We start from the raw sequence: 14,574 nt of genomic DNA, 5'->3' as shown, positions 1-14,574 counted from the left end.
ATCAGCACAAATTCATCTTAAAGGGTGCACATACTCATTTTAAATGTGCACTACCTCCATACAAACACTTCTGAACCTTGACATATAAATGCTGCTGCGCAGCTTAATAAGATAGGTCTCCTCTAATTTGTACATTTAATTTGTTTGTATGTTCGTATTCTTGTTCCTGCATTGGTTTAATAAAACATTCAATAGATCAATCAAGTTACAGCGGCCATGAAAAACGTCCTTTAAAATGAAGAAACCTCAAGCCAAACGAGACTCATGATGAACAGCCATCTGCAGAATCTCTCTCACCCCTCTTGCCCTCTCTTTTTGTATGAGGTAGTTATTGAGTTATACCAGTGTTTCTGGTGTTGAATGTTTAACTTTATCTTTGTATCATTTTATATATTTTCATATTTGTCTGATGAAGTTTTCATCAGTTTCAGTTTGTCTGATTACACTTGGAAATGTTTTACATTTTATCTGGATAATACCATAAGGGATGGGCAGTGCTGAGGCCAGACACAAAAATAAAGATTCATTCATTCATTCATTCATTCATTCATTCGTTCTTTCTTTCATGTAGGCCTACGGTTTAATTTGATCTCTGAAGTGGTTTCATTTACATTTTTGTGTGGGTTAATATTTACATACGGGAATGGGGACCGGGGGTGTTGTTAAATGAAAGAATATATTTCATATTCATTTGAGTGTTTCTATCTATCTAGCTATCTATCTATCTATCAGTCTTAACATTCTCTAAACTGTAAATATAATTGTCACAACAGTGTCATGGTACATCAGTCTTTCTTTCAGTTTATTGGCACTGCCCTCAAGATGAAAAAGGTTTGTGATGGTACTCATGTCAGTCAGCCCTGGAAACATTTCTGATGTAAAAATCTCAATTTTTTTCCGGCATTTATTGTTGACACGGACTTCTCGCTGTACTACAATTCATTTTTGACTCCTTGAATACAGCTTTATTCTGTATCATACTGAGCTTTTACAGTTTTTCTCAGTCACTTTGGTACATTTCTCAGATCAGAATTGAAATTCTCAAAACTACTTGTTCAATCTTCACATCATTGTGTCACTTGTGCACATCAAAAAAGCAGTTTCTCATTTCTTTGAACAAGTTGCAAATGCTTTGGTACATCCATGCAAATGATTATGTACAATTCTCTGCCGTTTCCTACATTATCAATTGCTTATGTCATGTTGATCAAAATGTATTATAATGGGTCTCTGTTGCATAGTCTCACCCCCCACAACATTTAGGCATTAGTTCATCGCGTAAGTCTTTACATGCAAAATGGTTGAACAAGTTGTCATAATATGTCAAGCATATTTCTATACATTTCCATTAGACTTTTTTTTCTAAATCTGTCCTGAATTGGTAAATTGCTCCCAGGTGAATCTTGACTTTCTCTAACGAAGGGAAATGTGTGAAGCGTTAGATCAACCAATGATTAACCAGTTAATGAAATAGCTCAAAGGTGCAGCTCATGAACCGTCATGTAAGTATATATATAGCCGGAGCACAACACAGTGTTACAATGTCTGACAATGGCAATGATGGGGTCAACAGCCAGAGAGACGAAGAAGAAGAAGAAGAAGAAGAGGAAGAGGAAGAGGAAGAGGAAGAGGAAAAGGAGTGAGGCCGAGGACATATGCATGTTCCTGATGAGTTAAGAGCCACACTTGTAGACCACGTTCTCAATCATGGGCTTACAATGGCCGAGGCTGGTCGAAGGGTTTCAGCCAAATGTTGGGAGAACAACCTCAATCATTCAGACTTGTCGTCGACAGAACAGGTATGTAATCTAACAATAGGCACTGTACTGTAATACTGTATACTTTCTGTAATGCTTCATACAATATTACAGTATTCCACTTGCATTTTACAATATACAGTAAGTATACTTTATACAGTGACATTTTATCTTACTCAATTTTGTGTTTTGCATTACTATATTTTTTCCATATAGGACTGCAAGACAACTTCACAGGGGTGGCAGAGAGCCCCTTTTCACACCTGAACAGGAGGAGGCTATTTGCACCATGGTTGTAGAAAACAATGCTGTAAGACTAAGGGAGATAAAGAGTGCCATTATAGAGGACAACAACATCTTTGAAAACATCCATGACAGGGTGCTGAAAAGACACCAAATGAATATGAAGCAGCTGTACACAGTTCCATTTGAAATAAAGAGTGAAGGAGCTGCGCTACCAGTATGTACAGGTAAAACATGTATGAGCATGCAGTAACTGTACCTCACAGTAAACAATACATCGTATAGTGATATACAGTTAGTGTGACCTTTACACATTTGCTATGGCTGTAGAAAAGAAGATGCAATATGTGCTGTATACATTTGATGTAACTGTATCTTGTCCAAAATGAAAATGCATGTAATTCATAAAACTCATTTTGTGTCTTCTGGATATAGCGTATAATGGAACTGGAAGCAAGTGAACCACCGCACAACTTCATCTACATGGATGAGGCTGGCTTCAACCTAACGAAACGCAGAAGGCGTGGTCGAAATATCATCGGCCACAGCGCTACAGTTGATGTGCCAGGCCAACGGGGCGGGAACATAACCATGGGTGCTGTTATCTCTGAGAATGGTGTGCTAACGCATATTCCCATTATTGGGCCATACAATACAGGGCGTCTTGTCACCTTTGTAGACACTCTCTACAGGGATCTCATCCCTGAACAAGAGAGGGGTCAGATTGACATGACATGGTCTGTCAACAAATTACAGTAAAAGCGTAAATGTGAATCTTGTCCAGTCTCTTGCAATCAATCTCCCACATACACTAAGGTGTAACTTACTTATCCGTACACAATGACACAAGGACTTGTCATTCTGATGGCACTGACATGTTCATTGACACAGATATTTACTTTTGAGAGATGAACCAAGGATTTTGAGTAAGAGACATGGCTTTTGCAGGTAATCCATGGTGTTTTGCTATTTGTACGAATTGTTTTGAGGAATGCACTTACTGTTTTGCAAATGTCGAGGATGATTCGAGAAATGTACCAAAGCAATTGCGAAAAACTGTATTCCATACCGTACAATACAGATTTACACATAAAGATCAGTACATCTGTATGTATGCAGTAAACCTGTTCGTGCAACAATGTGTTACATACTGTAGAAAGAAAAGTTGGTCTTTAATGTAAAGTCATATAGAGATGTGCCACCACACCCATGTGTTTTTAAACATAGCAATTCGCTTGAATCAATGAGAAATTCTTATCTGTTATGAACGTCATACTTCGTTCGCAGATTTGAGCTTAATGTTTTGCAAAATGCTTGAATCATTTGAGAATTGAGCCAAAGTGACTGAGAAAAAAACTGTACTTTTAGTTTTAATATTAGTCGTCAAATGAATATATGGAGAACAAAACATATAGTCTCTGAATTGCAGTTCAGTTTAAGTATAAAATTGTAGTATAAAGACACTATATGAAAAAAATAAATGAGCTGGGTCTGTAGAAGTTGGAACATTGCAGGACAGACAGTATTCCAGTAGGGGGCAATACAACCTTAAATATGTTACCTCTAAGTCACAGTGTTTAAATCATGGTGATATTCTTTATGTTTTGCAGTGTTTCAGCAGTGTGTTGACCAAATAGACTAAACACTTTGTTTAGCTTATTATGTTTCCTCACCACCTGAATGGTTGCTTTAAGTTTAAAAAAATCTAAATATGGTTTAATCTACTAAATCTGTCATTTAACTTGAAAAGCTGGTCAGAAACGTAGAAACACTCGGTACAATGATTCATTACTATGCCAGTATGCTGAATTTACTACTGGGAAAAAATGGGAGCTGAAACACTAGGCTATTTGACGCTCCCTAAGCAGCCTTCAGGTGTTGAATTGTCAGACGGCCCCTGAGTAGGTGGGAGTTTCTCTTGATTCTTAGTGCTGGGGGGGGGGGAGGAAAAAAAAACAGCAGCATCCTCATCAGCAGCAGACGCCAGCGACCAGGAAGCGCCCAAAGGTGAGCGATGTAAATTTTAAAATAGCCTTTCGGTGATCTAAAAGCGGGCTGGGGAGCTTTATTGCGCTATTTATGGCGCAGTCGTTTCCATCAAGTTACTGAGCATGAGGAGAGGGTGGGTGTGCAGACTGTTGTGAGTGCTGCAGTGAGCGGAGGAACAAGGAGTCGCCAAAAACGGGTCTGGTTCAAAAGCGAATTTCCTTTTTTTTTTACTTTCAACTATAAAAAGATTAAAAGTTGTATTTGAAACGAAGGTTTAAAAGCTCCCTTCACTGTGGGAAAGTCTTGTTTTTTTTGGTTGGTTAGCATGCGAAGGTTTCTGGCAGCGTGTCACTATTACACCCAAAACAGAAGAGACGTTCCTGCGCCTCACTACAACACCCATTGTTCCTCGTGGAAAGAACCGGGTGGCAGACCTGTAATGAGCACCCTCGCCTCTAATTCAGGGTTCCCACTGGAATAATACTCTAAAATGTGAAAATGTTGTATTTCGGGGCTTCCAGTCATGCTGTGAAAATGCTTTCCTCTCTGTTTTAGTCTGTTGTTGTTGTTAAATCTGATGGAGCTATACAGACAGAAGCTGACATTTGTCTAATGAGTTATTGGTGTGACCTGTTGAATTCCTGCTCATCCTGCTGCATAGTCGCTTGGACATTTGTCTCGTCTTTATTCATGGAGATAGACGCTAGTATACCAAGTTTGTTTTCAATTGAAGTCTTACATTTTCATTTCACGTTATCACAATATTTGGTGTTATGAACCCTCTTAGTTGTGGTCCTGTATGTTTTTAAAGGCATGTTAGGTAGACTGCATTGTAGTATATTGACTCTCTTCTCCTGACATCTGCACCTGTATAATGGAGGGAAGTGGCCTTTAAGATGACAGATTTATAAAAGGGATTCTGGCATTTCAGTGGGTCACTGGAGCAGAGCATTTCAATATGTCATGCCACTGTTTTGAGTTTCAAAAAGAGAAATACACGTGGTGAAAAGGTCTAATTATCATAGGAAAGTAATATTTTGGGTGCTTAAATGGATTTTAATGAGGACACAGAGTCCTCTTCTAGTAATATTATGTAAGCCGAGGTCCAGATGATATTAACGACAGGAGATGTTGTTCATTCATCAGAGTGGAGCTTTATCATTTTTGGAGAGTCTCGTTTATGGCTTTTCCATAATTAGAGATGTAAAACAAAAGAGGCAAAGCATTTCAGTTCAAGTCCTGAATCTCTGTAAAGGTTTCATGTCTTTAAACTCACACTTTAAAGTCTGCTGTCGGTTTGAAATGCACCGGCTGGAAGAAATCTAAAACTGAAAACATTAGAATCTGCTGGAACGATATTGAAGATAATACACAAAGAGGTTGTATAATGAGTTAAATTGTGACCTTTTACATCCCTGACTATGTAATATATTACAGGTACCTTGTAGGAAATGTGGCTTAGGTGTAGAGAGAAGAACTCCTGCACAAAATAAAATGTGTTTATCATACTGAATAGAACTATGGTGGTCTCAGGTGTTTTGATTGGCTTGTCTTCTCTGAAGCTATATACTATATATATATATGTTTTTTCACACTTCAGTGACTTATCAGTTTTAGTGACAGTCAAAATATTTTCACAAGACTATCACTTTAAAGTTTGACATGACACTGTGAAAATGAGAGTTAAATCTTCCAAGAACAGTGAGCAAATGAAGGCAGGTCCTCTTTGGAAAACACAGACATTAATATTTTAAGAGATTCTACGCTGTGATTGAAAAAAAGGCTTGCTGTAGAGCCATGGATATCATGTTCTTGCACAGCATCGACCAGCTGCTGAACACGAGGACTATAGAGTGTGACATGTAAACGTAAACCTACCTCCATGGATCTACTTTATGTGGAGAGTTTGTTTCAGCACCGCGGGCAGCTGGACAGCTCCTGAATGATCAAACATCCAGCAGGCGAGTGTGTGTGCACAGAGCCTTTGATGTTTCATTCTAATGGTGCAAAGCATTTGAAATCACATAATCTGCTCTACTTCACATCAAACGAGTCAAACAATAAACACTGTGCAGATGAAAACTGTCCATTGGTCGAAGGTATAAGCTCCAGGAAAGTCAAGTCATCTGACCAGTAGGTAGTTTCAGTGTGTCCTCAGTCTTGAGCTTAATTTAGTGGCTTAAATGTAAACATTTTAATCCATTTTTTTGTAATAGAATCAAATATTCTCTTCAAGAGCTCAGGAAAATGAACATGAACAATAAATACTCATAAAAAAAGCTGAAAATGAATATTGATGCCTCCGTATAACATACAAAACCTGTCAAAGTGGGTGACACTGCTGCTGAAACAGCCTTTGTTTACATTTTCTAAGATTGACAGTGACTGATACATTAAACTGTTAGAAGAAAGCCGGATGAGGTTTTTCATCAGAAAAAAATAATATGTACACATTAACAGGACAAGATTAACAACAAGAAGTTTCCGCTTTGTTCTGAGGGAGTGCCAAAATCAATGCAGACTGAAAGTTCCTCACAGAAGCTTTACAGTGAAAAACCATCTAAAGTAATTAAGCCGTAAAATCTGTTTCCATGTCTCATACACTGAATTTAAACATGTTTTATTGTATAATGGTTTATATTGTCATTTAAGCTAATACTGCAGATATACAGTAGTGCTGTGTTGCTGTACTGAAGGATTTAATTCTACACAGATTTAAAGTCTGAGAGGATCAACCCATGCTGTTAACAGATCGCCCTCACTTCTGTGTCACACATATAGAAATCTTCCCCCTCTATAGTAGAAGGTGAGGTTGGTGTTGATGACGTTGAGTTGTGCGTTGCAGGTGTGTGTGTGTGTGTGTGTTAGAGTGTAAAATACATCCGAGATCGCATCATACGCAAGTTGTATTTCTGTGAGTCATCTCCCTTGATACATCTCACGTCAAGAGCTGCAGGATGTGAATAGAAATGTCAGAAAACACTTTCGTGAACCCCCCCCCCTCCCCCGGCAGAATAATCGAACACAAACAGGATATCTGAACAAAACAGTCACAGATGATATCATTGTTAACCTATTACACCTCCCATTTGTATTCCGGTGGCATATCTAACCACAGCAGTTATGTACCGTAGGCCGGGCTTTGTTCTTTTCACGTCTTGGATGGGGAAGAGGCTCCGTGCTGTTTGAGATTCCTGCTGTGATCTTTCCTGCTTTTCCTTAGGGGTCCATCGCAGTGATGCAGACACAGGCAGCATTGTCACTGATGTAAACAGATCCTGTCCTCCTGCAAATAAAATGCAGCTTTAAGTTTACCAGACAACAAGGGAGCAGTGTTAGATATTCACAGCCACATACAGCTGTCAGACTTTCTTATCCTCTCACATTTCACACATTTTATATCCCCTGTTTTATATGCATGGGAGGCTAATAGTCTCATCTTACAAAGCAGAATTTATAGCAGTCATTTTTAAATGTCTGCCCATGGTGGTTTTGCATTTTTTCTTCATTAAGTGCAAATTAAATATTCCTCCTATAAGACCTCGAACAATCAGTAAAATGATCTATTATTCTGATGTAAGGATACAAATGTACAACTCTTAAGGAAATTAATCTAATCTGCAATTATTGTTCTTTTTTGAAAGCAAATTAAATATCACTTAGTTTTGCGTGATTTGTGATGGCTACTGTTGACTGACATTTTTTACTTCTGGTTGATTACTACTTCTTTTTGGCGTTGCTGTTTGATGCTGTTCAGTTCCTTAAATCTCAGATCCTCAAACTACCAATAATACTGTTCTGTTAAAACTGCTGAGTCATTATCACAGCATGTAAACAAATCCAGAGCATACTTGAAGTTCAAACTTTATCATTTACAAATGATTGGAAAACACTAGTTTCATCACAGGTGGAAAATCAGTCGTAAAACTCATAGTGTGACTTCAGTCTAGATGCAGGAAAGCCTTTGAGTTTGTTTCAAGGTTTAACACAACTATACCTTCAAATAGAGTCATTAAAAGTGTTTCAAACTTAAAGTGTATTGGCTTTTTGGAGTTTTTGAGTCCTGCATGCATCCTTATCCAAAGGGCAGCAAACTAATTGAATAATAAATAAAGAGTTTAGTAAGAAATCCAGTGAAGGTGCAGTTTATTAGAAAGCAACACTAAAAAACAAATGTTTACAGTCCGACTAGTTTTAGAACGAGAACACATTCACTTGGCAAAAACATACACAACTGCTGATAACAGCTCCTACTGTCCTTTAGTTTTGTTGAACGTCCATGCTACATTATGTCAGGACACAGAGATGTGTTATATCTGGATTGATTGTCATTTTTATTTTCTAGAGATGTGTTCAGACGGTGGATATTTCTCTAAAGGAATCTTGCTTGGCAGTGTTTGCACTTTTTTATAGATGCGGGGGCAAGAGTAATTTTGACTCCGGTTTTCTCACAGGACCATTATAAAGATCAGCCTCAGCAGTGTAAGAAGCTGTAGGTGGAATCTTCCAGAAGCTCTGAGTTATGCAGAGAAATCCCAGATTAGGCTTGTTTGTAAATCAGTGTCATGCAGCACACATGTTACACTGAAGCCATCACCGATGACAGGGGGTCTAATGAGGAAGGCCCAGCAATGAGGCAGACACACAGCGCCTCCCTGGGGGCCTACTGAGTATGTGCAGCCAGACAGGAAGCAGGTAAGGCTTGCTGAACCACAGCCTGTACTGTATTGTGCAGTCACAACTGCATGTATGCTAAGGCTCATTCAGCTTTCAGAAAGAGGCAGCAGTAACTATGTGCCCTGAGCAGACACACCTCACTGAACTGTGTTTTTGCTGGGCATGTGATAGAGAGAGAGACATAGAGAGAGAGTGAGGTACAGAAAGAGGCAAGCACCCTCCCTTTTTTACTGAACAGGTGGTGAGCAGATTGTGTTAACCCCCCCACTCTCGGTCTAATGAGGGTTGCCCATCATCCACACACCCCCAAACACCAACCTAACACCAAGCATATCACAGCAGAGGCTTGTAGCTCATGAAGAGTGAAAATAAGATGCACTCACACATTGTCCCCCCATTAAAATACACCAACTATATGACAGACAAGATAGATTAGATGCAAAAAAGTATTTGGAAAAGTCTCCCTAAAGGATTACATGCTGTTTGAGAAGTACATTACATTTCTGGATTGTAGAATCGCAGCAATCATACCAATGGTAACATGAAGGTACACTCTTGTCATGTAGCTGATGTAACAGAAAGAGAGCATTAACAAGTAAAAAAAAAAAAAAAAAGTCCTCATGGGATTTTGAAAAATCTCCATCAACTCTGGCTATGTTTATATGACAGCTATTATAAGACTTAATAAAACTATTCATTCTCTGGTCAAGTGTAGACCATTGTAGAACTGTAATCTGAAAAGAGTAAATTAGTTTTAAAAAATCTAAAAGGTTTAATAATATAAACTCCCTGTGGAAAAAAAAATCATGGTAGAATTAAAACTGCTGCCATTTAAGTTTAAACTTCATCATTTTCAGCCTTAAAAGAGGCTTGCCATTTAGGGCTTCATGATGCAACAAGAAGAGCACCATTCCAGAGAAAGTAGACAATTATTTCACAAATTTAAAGCGCAAGTCTTGAAATTTGCACAACCAAATGTTTAATACAACCAACTGCATTAGCAAATAGATGCATTTGTTAACAGACTAAGTCAACCTACAGAGACATGACATGCCTACATGGTGCAGGAAACAATGGGATGTAAGGCTAACTAACATGATTGTGCGGTTTAGATTTATTTGCTTTAAAGCTGCAGTTATTAATATTGTCATATCATCAACAGATCAAGGGTCCATTTGTAATATGAAAGTGACTGTTCATTATGACATACTCACACAATGTGTTTAACTTACCACACCATCTATTTCCCTAAGAATTGGGTGGAGACCAAAACGGAGGTAAAAGAAGGGTGAACATTGGACTTGACACATGACTTTAAATGCATCCTTGGATGTGTAAGAAATTAACCTTTACTAACTCATTCACATTCAGTACTTTATTCTAAGGAAAATTAAGAATATTAGTCGTTGTGGTGTCTTCTTCCCACCTGCCAGCATCCAAAAAACTTGAATTTTTTTTATCATTCAGGATGTGTTTCCATTATAATTTCTATTCTCTGTTGCCGTTCTAGTACCTTCTATTTCCTCAAAGCAAACTGCACATGTGAGTTTCTGTAAAAGATCAGCTTCCAGTGTGTCTCCTCATATCACTGTCATCATCTCATTATTAACAGCTCATTAGAGGAGGTTTTAACAGAGTTCCTTTTAAACAGCAGGATTTCCATAATTAGGGTCTCACTTTAACATTAGCATGCAGAGCACAGCTAAAAGTAGCTCATGTAGCACTTTGTGCCTTTGAGATTAAGGCTATGACAGGGGAAATGTCAAACCCTTCCATGTCTTTGCAGGTATCGCTGTCTCAAGTATGGAGAACTGTCTTTTCCAGCACTTTAAAAGCAGCTACCTGAAAAGTGTGTGTTTAACAAAACTGCAGCTAGTAGGAAGAGATACAACAGCTCATACGTTGTTCTTTTATTTATGGTGATTGCAAGTTGTCCTTGGGGATAGTCTTTTATCTCACAGTAGCTTGGCAGTTGATAAGGTGCAGAGGTCTGCATGTCAGCGCAAGTTCACACTTTATTTATGGTTCATTTCTCTGGCAAAACAGGCCCATCTCTCTCTCATTCCACTAGGCAGGTGATGTGTCTTCATCTAGCTGAATGTTTGACGATGGGAGGAAAAGCTCTTCCGCCGCTGTCCAACAAATAGTTTATGTTGTTGATGAGGCTTTTGAGCCGCTAGGAATTACGATCCTACAAGCAGCGGTTGTTTTCTGTCATGTTTGTACATGATAACAAATTCAGCTTCTTCTACCGGTATGATCAAGTGATCTGGTGAAGTGTTTAAACAATTGTATATTCAAGCCCTGTTGTTTGTTTGAATCTTTCCAGGGCACTTTGTTGCGCACCACCCCCTTCTATCCTTCAACATTTTTTAGGTAGCTAGCAGCACAAAGTCAGTAAGCCTGCCACTTATACCGAGAATAAAATATCTGAACAAACCTTGGATTGCTTGAATCGTGTACAAGCAAAATGAACTATACTGACCGCTCACTTTCCTGTACAACAAACAGCAAGATTTGTTTTGTTTTTTGAAGTATGTGGTGCATTGCCATTTCATTTGGACCTGATGTTCATGAAGCAAAGAGGATACACCCTGATAAATGTGGTGATCCCCTTACAATTTGTGGTGCACACAAAAGTGATTTTGTCGCTTTTTTTTTTGACATCAAAAAGGATTTCTGTCAATATGTGAAGATGTTCTGATACCTTTTTTTCCATTACAATTCTGACTCCAATATCTGAACTAGTGTAATTGCCAGAACCAAGAACTTGATTCCAAAGCAATTAAAGAAAAAGTATTATTTCACAGGCGTAGGCCTACCGATCCTTTATGGCAACACCCCTCAAAACAAGCACCCTGCAAAATGCACACTTTATTCTTTGTTTGTGGTATCATCCAAGGTAAATTATTGCAGAATTGTCGACCTTTTGCTAACAGTGATTAAGCTTATATTCTCTGCTAGCAACCAAACTCTTTGTATTGGATATCACATGAAACAATTTCTGAAATCGATTCATCTTCTCTGCTCCAACAACGAGTTGCTGCAGCACAAATATGGTGGAAACACGGTGCAAGTTGATATAAACGGTCATATTGGTTTCACTTATATCAAGTTTTATATTTTCTCATACTGTTATCTGTATGTGGATCGCTGTACTAATGGAAGACAGCCAATCACATCCATGTCGCAAGATATTTCTTCTGATATTTCTTTTGGTGCCATCATCAGTAGAATTAGCATGTATAAGCTTAAGTTAGCATGCTAAACAAAGATAGCGACCATATAAAAAAATGTAAATGCTAAATCAACATTGTTATCGTGTGTGTGCCGAAATGATGAGTATGTTTTAGCTCAAGCTCAGTACAGCCTGTATGATAGTAAATTCTTAATGTAGTTTATAAATCATAGTGACAAGGAGCTCGTATTCAATTTATGGTATATTTAATCAACATATTATGAGGGAGTGAGATCAGTCATGTGGATTGAATCAGGGTTTATTGCAAGTTATCGATCTTCTGACTTAAAGTTTAATTGTTTTATCCCTATCACCTCAGGGGTTGTATCACCTCTCTCACTCTCTCTACACAAAGACACACACACACACACACATTCACAGATACCGCAGCTGTTTTTCTAATGCAATGATCCACTGGACTGAGCGAGTTGTTTCCTCTTCACAGTTTGCTGTTTTTTTCTGCTTCTCTGACTCAAACTCAGGTGTATGTCATCACTTACGAGTGGCTTCTGTACTTACTTCAGCATCTGTGATCATAATGACTTTGCACAGAGGAGAGATTTTCCTCACGTTGCTGGATGGAGGCCCATTGCTACTTTCCAAGCCAGACTTCAGTTTGTAATCTGCTGTGTAGGCTTGGCAGCCTGACTCAGGGAGGAGGAGGAGGAGAGAAATGAGCATAGGGACAGGATTAGAGGGACGTCAGATTAGCAGAGTTCAATAAACTGCAGAGGAAATGGATATTTTTGGGATAACTGTGAGCATGTTTGATTGTTTATATGCAAGGCTGAGACAGAAAGAGAAGATCCATGGAGTCCTGTGGTTAAACCTGCTGAGTCATGCTGTGACAAAATTTGTCCAAATGTTGTGTGAAACCACACCAGTCGGCATGTATCCCTCAGTATCCAACTCGCTTCTGGAGGTGGAGAGTGTCTCTGTTAGCAAGAGCAGCCGGCGGTGTTCATAGTGAATGACTCGTCTGATGTATGCAGAAGAGCAGCTCAATGAGCCGTTAAAGGTCTGTTAAAGCTTCTGCATGTCCAGCTCTGTTAGAGCTCAGTGTGCTTCCACTTTACAGCCCAATTGTTTCACTTCTTTTATAGTAAGGCATCAATTCTGTTTGATTTAGCTCCTGTTGCTATGTCACAGCTCTCTCTCAGAGCCGCTCTTTGAATTGTTTGCTATTGATCAGCTCATCTCAGGGAGATAAAAATAGGCCCGGAAGAGCTTACTTTATTGTAGCTTCCACTTCGATTACTTTTTGTGTTGCAAATGGAGGTGCCATGATGCAAGACAAATATTAGTCTTTGTCTGACTATTAAATCCCACTCCCGTCAATCCATCAACCCATCAATCAATTTTAGGCTTTTTAACAAGACGATTGAATACATTCATAGTCAAATTCTAAAAACAGAACTACAAGCCATGTGTTATGCATTAATCTAAAAAGTTTATAGTTTGTTTAATTGTTTTCTGATCTCACACATTCTAAATCTCCTGTTCTTTAATTTATTTGTTCGTGAATTTGATGAAAATGTATGCAAAAATGTATCATTTGATATAATTAAAAAGAAACTGCTGTCTTAAACTCCATTGTTAACCTGAAAAAACAATTAAACTGAAGTAATATTATTTTTCTCATCAAGCATTTTATGAGAGAAATCTCAATGTAAATGTTTTTCTCAGAGCTCTGCATGCTCTCTTCCTGCACATTAAGACTGTGTTATTATGAAGACATTTTTAACTGCAAAATGATTCCTGAGCTAAATGTATGATACATCTGCCTCTTTGATAACACCGCTCTGCATGTGTGTGTGTGTGTGTGTGTGTGTGTGTGTGTGTGTATACGTTATGGATTTGCTTTGTGATCTATATCCTCAGGGAATCTCCTCCTTAGTTGTCACTGCAAGGAGGATCAGAAGCTTTCTGTCTGACAGAATCTGAATATTGATTGGAAGCTAACAGAACTAGGAGGGACTCTTGCGGTGCAGAAAGAGCTGCTGAATTATTTCTGTGCTGTATTTTTGTACCTCTGCGGACCACTCTGACAGTGAGATGTACAGCAGTCCAGCAGATCTGCAGTTGATCAGCTTACCTCCTACACTCCACGTCCTGCTGTTTTGTAAATCCTTCTCAAAACTGCGATCTAGCATCTCAGGAAGTGACATCGTTGGCATAGCGATAAATCACACTAAGGTTGGGTTTCGGTAATGTGTGCCAATTTGGAGGCCTTAAGCTTCCTCTCCTTTCTCCCACTTGCTTTTGTCTTGTGTTACCTTACAGCTCTTCTGAGAGTTGGGTAATGATGCATTCTTGGCCACAGAGCACACAGCGTGTTTACTACAGAGCATGCTGTTATGTAAGAAACATAACATCTCTGATTATGTTGTGGAAGCTCATTTTGACAGCATGTGATGACTGATGTCTTTAGCTCAGGTGTAATCGCTGTATTGATGCAAAGCTTTGTCAGCACTCTGTCGCTGCTCCATTTCCCGCAGACTGTTTATTCAGTTAGGAGTGTACACAAGCCGTGCAGCTGCGATTCAGGACTGTATCGATCGAAAGTGAGGAGAGTGTGTGTTTGCTGGAGGACAGATGGTTCTGTGGTCACGGCTCTGTGAATGATCATATTCTGTACATGCATCAGAATATGGCTATAACAGCCAATCC

General features: G+C 38.8%; 1 protein-coding gene across 1 annotated transcript in view; it reads left to right on the top strand.

The window, feature by feature from the left end:
• Nucleotides 1-3,930: 3,930 nt before the first annotated feature.
• Nucleotides 3,931-14,574, top strand: part of tmem63c (transmembrane protein 63C) — a 32,862-nt gene continuing 22,218 nt past the window's right edge. Inside the window, exon 1 of the mRNA XM_061062896.1 lies at nt 3,931-4,007. The gene's annotated coding sequence lies outside the window, so the exon portion shown is untranslated. The remainder of the gene's footprint in view (nt 4,008-14,574) is intronic.

The sequence above is a fragment of the Labrus mixtus genome, chromosome 18 (assembly GCF_963584025.1).
Source record: "Labrus mixtus chromosome 18, fLabMix1.1, whole genome shotgun sequence".
NCBI lineage: Eukaryota > Metazoa > Chordata > Actinopteri > Labriformes > Labridae > Labrus > Labrus mixtus.
The sequence above is the reverse complement of the archived record's forward strand: the minus strand, read 5'-3'. Positions and strand labels throughout refer to the sequence as shown.